The sequence below is a fragment of the Helianthus annuus genome, chromosome 11 (assembly GCF_002127325.2).
Source record: "Helianthus annuus cultivar XRQ/B chromosome 11, HanXRQr2.0-SUNRISE, whole genome shotgun sequence".
NCBI lineage: Eukaryota > Viridiplantae > Streptophyta > Magnoliopsida > Asterales > Asteraceae > Helianthus > Helianthus annuus.
In genome coordinates this window covers 8,131,491-8,142,105 of record NC_035443.2, presented here as the reverse complement: position 1 = coordinate 8,142,105, position 10,615 = coordinate 8,131,491, and the positions used below count along the sequence as shown (strand labels likewise).

Here is a 10,615-nt window from a genome sequence, read left to right as displayed (position 1 = left end):
AATATACCCTTTTCGGCCATAACTTGAGTTCTACAAGGTCTCTTGACCCGATTCCAGTTGCTACTGATATTAAATAATAAATAAAGTATTTTAGACTTTATAAACTGTTCGGGAAACTCAGATTTCCTGTAGAACTCAGAAACCTCTTCTATAATCTTTAAAAAGACCGAAATACCCCTACGGGGCATAATATGAACTTAAACTCGTTACGGGCATTATGGAAGGTATCCTACTGATACCACAACCTCTTTAAAGCATATTGACTTAGGAAAACAGTGTATGACTCTTACGGTTACCCGTTGCGCCTTTTGCGCGCACGGTTCGGCTTATGTAACTAGTTTACATAAATTAGCCGAAACGGGTCAAACCATATTGTTTTGACCCCAAAATCCAGAGTATGATTATTATACCCATATAAAGCAAGTCTTCAAACTTTTTGGGTCAAAAATCACACTCCATTCACGGTTTTCGCCTTTCACGCGATTAAACCGTAACTATCCTTCGAAACTGACCGGTCTAAGCTACGGCTAAATTAAAGACCCGTTAGGATTCTAATAGGTTAATTTAAACCTTCGTTCCAGAATAGGGGACCGGTAAAAGCTATCTGCAATTTATTTCAATTAAGGAATTATACTTGCAAAGGTAAATACTTTTAACTTATTTCCGTTATACTGGCTTGGGTTACGGTATTTAAAATACCGCTTGGTCGGGCAATTGACCCCAACTCATTAGTAGCTGGGTATTATCAATGTGACCCGTTTAAAAACTTGTTTTGTTGACTTTACGCCTTTGGGGGCTTAATGACCATGTCCCGGATATCCTTGGCAGCATTTTACGAAATGGCCACGACCTCGACATCCGGGTGTAGGCGTACACCCGACATTATGTCCATGACTATAAAAGTGTAGCCGTTGGTTTACCCGCCACGGTTTTATGTTTTTATGCTATGTGGCGTGTCTATTAAACTTTAACCCGGCACGACCCGGGCGACCGAACACATAGTAACATGTAATTCTTTACAAGATTTGATTATAAATTATCCCAAGTTATAAAGAGTTTGTGCCTTGTGCATTTAAACCAATTTTATCAAACATTTTACAAAAGTGTCAGTTGAATGTATTTACTAGTGTAAACTGACGTATTTTCCCCAAAAAGACTAAATGCAGGTACTATGTGTAATTGGTTGGGATTTCTCCTTAGCATCATTAGAAGTCTCGCAAGCTTAAGATGCCTGAAGTCTGTTGAACAATACTTTATTATTATTGATCCCCTGTGGATTTTATTTCAACAATGGTGATACTTTGATATTACACTTAATGTTGAAATATATTTATCTTTATGCTTCCGCTGTGCTTTCATTATATTGTGTGGTTTGACTATATTGTTGCCAACTACGTTACGGTAATCCCCCACCGGGCCCACCGGTGAGACACGTGGAAATCGGGGTGTGACACGTGGCATTAATTGGACTCTTTTAATAATATTTAAATTAGATTAGATATACTAATAGAATAAATTATACGAGGGACACATGACGCTCTATAGAGTGATCAATTTTTTTTCCATCTAAAACATATTTTTGTAGATGCTAACTTTGAAAAGAAACATTAAGAGTAACGGTATAATAAAGAAACAGAACTTCCCACTAATTTAGCAAATTCCATGAGTTCAACTAGAAAGCAATTTCATATCATCACTATAGCTTTAAGAGTGAGTGTTATGAGGCACGTTAAGACTGGGTGTTAGGGGGGCACAAAGGAGTGCCACTCAGCTAGGGGTATGGCACAAACACCGGCATGGGGAACAGAGGGATTGAGTGAGTGTCCACGGGCGTGAGGGCAAGAGAGAGGGGTTGGAGCGAAAGCCTAGGGCGAGAGAGGACCTGGGGTAGAATTGAAAAATAAATATAAAAATTCTATATCTTACAAAATACAAAGTAGTTTCATAAAAAACATCCAAAAACACATAAAAAAACATGAAATGCGTGAAATTGACCAAAAAAGGCAATAACAAACATCAAAACTTCCTGAGGCGCACGTACAAAAATAACCGTTGAAGCGCCTCCTCAGACTCATTTTTTAGGCGCTTCGCCTTGAGGCGCACGCCTCAACCGTTTTTTAAATAACGGTAGATTTATATATTATTCCAAATTATATGTATAATAAATGCATTTAAAAAGTTATAAAAAGTAATACATGAGTACTTATCTCATAACGTTGACAAATAAACAAGTGTACCTACTAAAATCTCACTCATACAAAAGCCATTGATAGGGGCTGGGAAGGTGGGATGAGGACAAAGCTTTCCACTCAGACCCCTGGCTCAAAACACCCCCTTTTTAACATGTAAAGTGTAGTAACCAGGTAATCGAAGAAATTATATACCTCTTGTATAATTAGCTAATAATGGAAGAGGGTATACAAAAATTTTGATTGTAAAACAGTTTTGCATGCTTTATTGTTATATTTTGTTATGGAAAAAATTCTTAGATATCAAAAAAGTTCCAACCTGAGGTTCATTTTGAACTCATTCTAATGATGTAATTCTTTAAAAAACATACTTTATTTTGTTATTGAAAAAAGCATAAAAATCTAGGAAATGTTTTGCATGATTTATAAAAAGCATGAGTGTATCAGACTAACATGAACCAAATATGACCTGTTTGAACACTTATTTGACCCACCTAATTTGTGAAATGCTAATAATGTGCATAACTTAAAATAATAGGCACATCACTTCATTTCTGCTGTTTTCTTTAACTTATTAACTAGTTTAAGTACCTGTGTGAAATGCTAATAATGTTAGGGAGAGTTGGTAGAGTATCGTCAAAACCTTATGGTTTTGTTAAAAGATTGGGGGAAAATAGTACAACCGTTTGAAAATATGGGGTTCGCTTTTGGGTTTAAGAAATAAAAACTCGGGTTATCATGCATTGTTGTCTAATATATATATGCAGAGGATGGAAATTGGTTAATCTGTTTTATGAGTTAATCTCTCATATTTGTTGCTTTTGTTTGAAAGGAAGAAATACGTTTTATAACATAATTATTTTTTGTTATAACCCTATAATTTGTGGAGTGAATTGCAAGAATTGTCCTTTATCTTTATGCCTCTTTGCAGGCGGTGTCCTTTATGTTTAAAATTGACGAGTTTTGTCCTTTATGTTTAAAAATCAAGCACGTTTTACCCTTTGGGCTTAACCCAGTTAGTTTTTTTCGTTAAATCTTGTTATGTGCCTTGCACATGAGGGCAATTTTGTCATTTTATCTCTTAGGGACTAATTATATAAATAAGTAACCATTTTATAAAAAAAAAACACTTTAAAAGAAAGATTAAAAAAAACAATTCTCCACTCTCTACTCCATTTCCCTCCTCTGTACTCCATCTCCCTCCCTCTGTATTTCATTCAAGCAGAAAACCACCATAACCTCCTTCATCACCACCACAACCTCCTTCCACCTGTTTCCACCATAACCGCCACCGCCACCACCACCACAACCTCCTTCCACCATCGCCACCACTATCACCACAACCTCCTTCCACCACTGCCACTACCACCACAGCCTCCTTCCACCACCGCCACATGTTTCCACCATAACCAGCAACCCACCACCGTTGCAATGGCACCATCAACACCCATCCACCACGCCAAATTTACACAAACCCCCAAATTTCCAGATTCAATACAAAACCCCAAAATTTTTCAGATTCAACTCAATTCAACAAAAATCCCCTAAAATTAGGTGTGCTGAAGTAAGTTAAAAGACTCAATTGCCCATATCATCTATAACAAACACTTACAACCGTTCACCATCAACACCATTTCCGGCACCACTTCCGGCCAACATATTTAAAAGCACGTGTAGCCATTTTCGAATTTCAGACCTAACCCTAACCACTGTCACAAAAAAACCAGGCCACCGCTATCCTTCTTGAACCCTAGATCTGAACAACATAAGCCGATCTGAACCGGATGTCGTTGGATCTGTCCTGGCCGTTGATTCTTCATAATCGTCGCCAGTGTATATAGTGGTCCGAACTATTTTTGAGATGATAACAATGGAGAAATCAGAAACCCTAAACGTAACAGACACTCCGGCTTGTCGGAGGTGGCCTCTTAGGAGCCGGACTGTCAGATACCCTTATTTGTATCTTCTGCGTATCCTCTCAAATAGATATGATATCTTTCAACGATGCGTTTCCGGTGAAGAAGAATCAACGGCAGAAGTACAATAGAACAGAGGTGGACAGCAGTTGGTGGTTGATGGTGGTGGTGGAGAGGGTAGAGAGAGATGTAAAGAAAGGAGATAGATAGAGATGTTTAGAGATGATAGAAATATTATATATACATCATTAAAACATTTTTATTTTTGTTTTATTTATTAAAACATTTTTATTTAAATGGGTAAAAAGACTAAAATACCCTTTTGTGATCTGATTTAACTAAAAATTTGACTAGGTTAGGCCTAAAGGACATAACGTGCAATATTTTTAAACATAAAGGACAAAACTCGTCAATTTTAAACATAAAGGACATCGCCTGTAAAAAGGCATAAAGATAAAGGACAATTCTTGCAATTCACTCTAGTTTGTGTTAGACCCTAAAGATGCTACTAAATGACAACTACAGATCTCAAACATTCTATTTCTTTTTTTTTTTTATTGTTCTGAATATGTTACTTCTGAGTTCTAACAAACCACATGGATGCTCTACCACCTCCAAAAAGAAAATTCAATTTAGTTACTTATGTTATAGCCATACACATGTCTGGGCTCACCACCAACCGACAGAATATCCTTCTCGTATATTGCTTGCCAGACTCTTTAATTGCCTTAGTAATCTTCATAATAAGTTGTCCTACAACACCAAACACCCTCCACATAGCATTGTGACACTCAAGATGATGACTGGATCAAAACGTCAACGTGGTGAGCATTCCTCCTCTCAACATGATAAGGTTCTCCAAATACCCTTGAATTCTACCCATACCATTGAATCCCCAAATACCATCAACGGCCGGATAACTACGCAAAACAACTCATAATGAAGAATCAAACGCTAAAAAAACAAACTCAACAAGGTGGAAGAGCGTGCCTTCGGCATCAACAAGGCTCCTTGCTCTCAAGAGGTGACGTGCAGTTCCAAGGGTAGTTCTTGGCTTAACCCAACAACTAAGACTATCTGTATTGGGCCCTTGGATGCACTTACTATTGGAACTCATCCATGCTTAGAGGCCTTTAGGTGAGATACCCTTGCACAAGGGCATGTATTTGTCTTGGCTCAGTGATAACGTGGGCCCAAAGTAAAAAAAAAAAAAAAAGTTGAAATACTGATGATTATTTGTAGGGTTGAAGGTCTGAAAGTACTATGGGATTTGCAAGGAGCCCAATAACAATAACCACCACAAATGCAAAATCACAATGAAGACGTTCTATTCATCTCATCTTGGTGATTAGAACTTAAAATGTGACAGATCTGGGTGGATTCGAACCACCAACCTCTCAGGTAATGACCCGAGTGCTCTTCCCAATTTAGAGCTTACAGATCTAGAATATCAATAGGTCCACGAGACAACTTTGTATACAAGCTCCCTTCATGAGGAGTTTTGTTTTTGAATTTAATGTTCAATCCACAAGTTATTCAACCCTTCCTTACACTTACCAACTTACCTAAGAAACGACGGTTTCTCTACCATCTTTGAATGAAGAAAGAAACAAAGCAATGTAATACGCCGGATCACCATTCTCTGTTCAATTTTAGGTCGTTAACTTTAAAAGTTTCTATAACATGTCTTAAACGATGCAAACCAAACCACTGGCAGCAGCTAAAAGCCTCCTCAACCAAACCAAACAGAACTCAAGTTTCTTACACTGAAGCTCATATTATATACACCTAAACTACAATTAGCACGCTTACCTAGGCTCGCCAACCTCTATATAAAGAACATATTAACTTTATGCAACGCAAATATATATATTCGTTTCTACATAATTATTTTTATGCTAGAAAATATATATTGATTTACACACAAAACCTTATAATTATATATATATATACACACGAGATTTTTTAAATATGTACAGTAATAAACAAAAAAGTAACAAGTAGTTCAAAATGAGATCCCGGCTCCAGCTTTGCAGTTAAGCTTGAAACAAGCCCAGCTCAAAACTATCTATGTTTAACAAACCAGTCCAAGCTCTAACAACTGGCATTTTAAAAAAGTTTGTATTTTAAATCAACACACATCTGAACTAGGGGATTTTTCGTACTGCATAACGAAAACGCTCCTTAGAAATTCCATTAAACTCAAATAAGCACCAGCACCAGCTACTATGCTGGTAACGATGACCAACGTGACCAAACAGCTGTGACAAACAAGGTACAGTAACAATCACAACCACCAAAACAAACACATCCATCCATCATATTTTCCAAGTGACAGATCAATGAAGCACAAGGTCTGCATTTAGAAACACCAGGATTCGATGTTATTCCATCAAACCCTACAGAATCTAGCAAAGCAAACCTAAGACCAACTTCATAATCTCAAAATTAATTACAAAAAAACATTAGCTTCAATTGTGCTTTACCTGGACCAAAAAAACCGTTGGTGACAAACATCCATATTCAGGAACTTGCAATTCATGTGCAACTATCATAACGGCAGGGCCAGCAACTTGGGACCACAGCAATGAAGATAATTTGTAGACGATGAATGACCAGACAACAAGCAAATAGCACTAGACAGTTCAACAGCGAAGCAGCTTGATAAAACAGGTGCAGGCAGCAGAAGAAATTTGACTACAAAACAGCAAGAAGCAGCCAGCGCATAGAGCCGACGACATAGACACTTAACCACCAAAGCAGCAGCTAGATCAGATCCAAGAAATTAAAATATCTTCAGGTACCGTATCAAGCTTCAAAAGATGTTGAAGACCAGGTACCACATCTACAGTCTTGACAAGTTCACTGAGGATCAAAGTTACCTCAACTCCAACAAAAGAGGTCATAATAAAATTGTAGTCCACAAGAAACATAACATCAGAAAAGATCAACTCCGAAGTAAAAACCTATGCTCAAAATTGTAAAATACAAATTTCAGCCTCCAATACAACACTACCCCAACGTTACATATATTCAAAATTCACCAACTTGATTCAAGTTTCTCATATAGCAACAAAACTACACTTCGTGTATGAGTAACTAATGTTCCATCAGGAACCTCAGCACATGCGAAGGTGATTCTTTATGTAGTAAATCAACTTGAAGCGTAAATTATCATAAAAAATTACAAGAATAGATTATTATATATAATATAAACCTAATTGGAACAATTACCATTGTAAAGTGTAAAGTCTAGTTCAAGATGATGAAACCGTATTCAGTTTGCAAGTTCATAAATCCCGTTAGTTGCTTCACACATTGATGTATTAACACCCTCAATTATGGTACTTCGTGAACGAAGAATACTTGAAAAGCATTATTTCTTTAGATAGAATTGTAGGCAAAGTAAGTCATTGTGTACTGACAAAATCAGTTAAAAATACTTGCACACTGATGAATTTCGGCCCTCTAGCTCGTCTTTCAATTATAACTTGCAAAATAAATGATTGATCAGTTGAAGAAATCAATCGGAATTTTAAATGTTTCAAGGAATTTCAATAAAAACTTTTAACGTTTGCTGACCAGTTGTAGACATAACCTGTGATATAATTGCATAATACCCTGACATTCAACTGCACAAAAGTACCTTCAAGTGACGATCTTGAGTTTATTAATGTTGGTGCTATGTTGCGTAACTGTTGATGTTGCCTCTAAAAAAAACTGTTGGGATGATTTGAACACTGCTATAGAGAACACAGAAACAAGAGGCGAGGTCCCGGGAAACCCGTGCGAGCTCTCCCAACCAAAATAAGAACTTTTAGTAGAATGAAGGACCTGCCATGAGAGCGCGCCCTACATGGCAAAGGTCAGATAACAAGGTGCAATAAGACATACAGGATCCCTACTAACGATAAGACCCGTTACTTCTGATTACACGCCGTACATATAACCGTGGATGCAAATGACAATACTTCAGGACCAACCAGTACAAACTTGGAAAAACACACGTAGAAAACTCAAAAACCTTTAGTTCTTTAGAGTTTTTTAGAAAAAGCAGGTTGCTAACTAAAGTTTATGTTCACTTATATCATGAAAAATCTTTTCAACAAATTTCAAGGCAATTGGAATTTTTTGCTCATTGATGCAGTCGAGATCTAGTTAATGCCGTTTATAAACCAACCCAGTATGCTCTCACCCGAAATTGAGACTAAAACATGGTAAATTTAACATCTAATTTCGTTTCAAATTATACCCGTCAAGGTGAACCAATTAGGACATGTGTAGTCATAAAGCCCCTTTGGGGCGAAATGCGTAGGAGAGGGGCTTTATGGGGCTTTATATCACAAGTGGGTGTAGTGGTAAGGGGGTTATACAACCCCTTGAATTGTACATACATATATGTGTGTATATATGTGTTAGTGAGGGGAAAGATGGTGAATTGTACATACATATATGTGTATATATATGTGTTAGTGAGGGGAAAGATGGTGCAAATGTTCACGCCGCTATGTCTATCGCAGCTCCAAGATTTTCCACCCTCATAGTGCCCCCTGTAATGGTGTTCAGGGGCGCCATGATGCTTTATATTGAGAAATTGCGCTATGTAGCGCTCCAATACAGATAGTCTTATAAACATGAATGGTGGTTTAAATTGTATACTACCATGCTAAGCAGTTGGACGAAAGTACCTTCAAGCGATAACCAGGAATATGTTAAGCTTTGATAGCGTAAGTTGAGTAATTGTTGTTGATGTTGCCACTATTTGAACTGTAGAGAGAATTTGAGCACTGCTAGGTATCCAATAGAGATACACAAACACAAGAACACACGGCGCACACCAGAGGAGAGATCCCGGGCAACCCCGTGCGACCTCTCCCCAAAACAAAAAATATGATTTTTTATTAAGATAGGCGACCTGCCATGCGAGCGCACCCAACATGGCAAAGGTCAAAGTAACAACAAGGCGTAATAGGACATACAGGACCCCTACATAAATCGAGATCCGTTACTTCCAATTACATACAAACCTGGGTGCCAATAACTTCACTTCTCAGCTATACATCAACATCAAGTTCCAAAACAAGTCGAATCTGACCAGTTGTGATGATTCTGAAGGTGAATCAAATCAATCGGGGGGTTATCATAACTTCATCACACCAGATCAAATCAGACAGAAAGTCCCCAGATACCAGAATACCTGCAATCATACAAATAATAGATGAATAAAGTCAAATCATATACTCACATATCTTAATTAACATATAACTTAACCGCCAGATAAGCATATCAGACGTGTAAACATAACAAAACAGACAACACAATATACAATAACAGTGACTATATTGTAACACAGATGTCCACTAACCATCCTTAAAAATTCAAGATACGCTAGATATTGTTGACTCAATCGAAGCAAGCAAAAAAAAGAACCAAGTATTCACAGATTTAATTCAAAACAAAGCGAAACCGCTAGATAAGCATACTAACATAAACCACTAGATAAACATAACAGTTGTGTAAACACTCCAAACAGACTCAACAATTTAAAATACCAAGTGACTATCTTGAAATACAGATATCATATAACCTTTCTTAAAGGGATCAACTGGAGCAAGCAAAGGTATCCAGTACCGCACATTTTAATTTAAACAAAACATAGCCACTAGATAAGCATAATAGAAGTGTACTGTGTGTTCACAATTCGGTTTAAAACCTTGAAACCTGCTTGGTTTCGCAGTCAATTTCGAAATTTCTAAACCGTTCAACGGTTATTGCATTTTCTTATAAAGGTTTCATAAGTGGAAACCGTGAAACCATTCCAAAAACCATCATCCAATGGTTCCATTTCGGTTTTCAATGATCAAAAGGTTTTTATTTTACTGGTTTTATTTAAAAAAAAGGTGAAACAATTCAAAACCGTGAAATCAAACCGAAACCAAATTTCTAGGGTTCAGTGTCGGATTTTAATCGTTGCTAACAGTTTCGTTCACAATTGACCTAAAAAAACCTTCAAAACTGGACGTGAATACCACTAGTATGAACAGAAAAAAATCAAACTGCCGAACAATACACAGCAACGGTGATTATATTGAAATACAGATATCTCATAACCATCTAAGAACACTTATTTAGCACAAGAAACAAATACGTATTGACATATATAGCATAAGTAAGTCAACGTACCTTCCATATCACAATCGCCTGAAGAAAACTACAGATCTGAGATGTTTCTAGCCAGATCCACGCCAAACAATCCAGTTTAACGCCGATCAAAGGTAGATCAACAAAAAAAGTCAACATCTCGCATCAAAAGTCAAAACCCTAGGCATCCTGCAAAATCGCCAGAAATCGATCCATGAAAACATAAAACAACCGCATCAGAACGTAGATCGTGAACAGATCTGTTTAAATAACGCGTTGATTTAACCGAAGAAGAAAAGCTGAACATCGGATCTGAACTTGTTCGAGACGATATCCACTCATTTGTTCCCGAGATGAAAGTGAAGGATA

At 37.2% G+C, this 10,615-nt stretch overlaps 1 long non-coding RNA gene across 1 annotated transcript; it reads right to left on the bottom strand.

The window, feature by feature from the left end:
• Window positions 1-6,248: 6,248 nt before the first annotated feature.
• LOC110889402 lies at window positions 6,249-10,615 on the bottom strand. Its single transcript, XR_002563577.2, has 2 exons — window positions 10,289-10,615; window positions 6,249-9,302 (listed from the first exon to the last, which is right to left on the bottom strand). It is a non-coding gene; the product is annotated as an uncharacterized LOC110889402 (long non-coding RNA).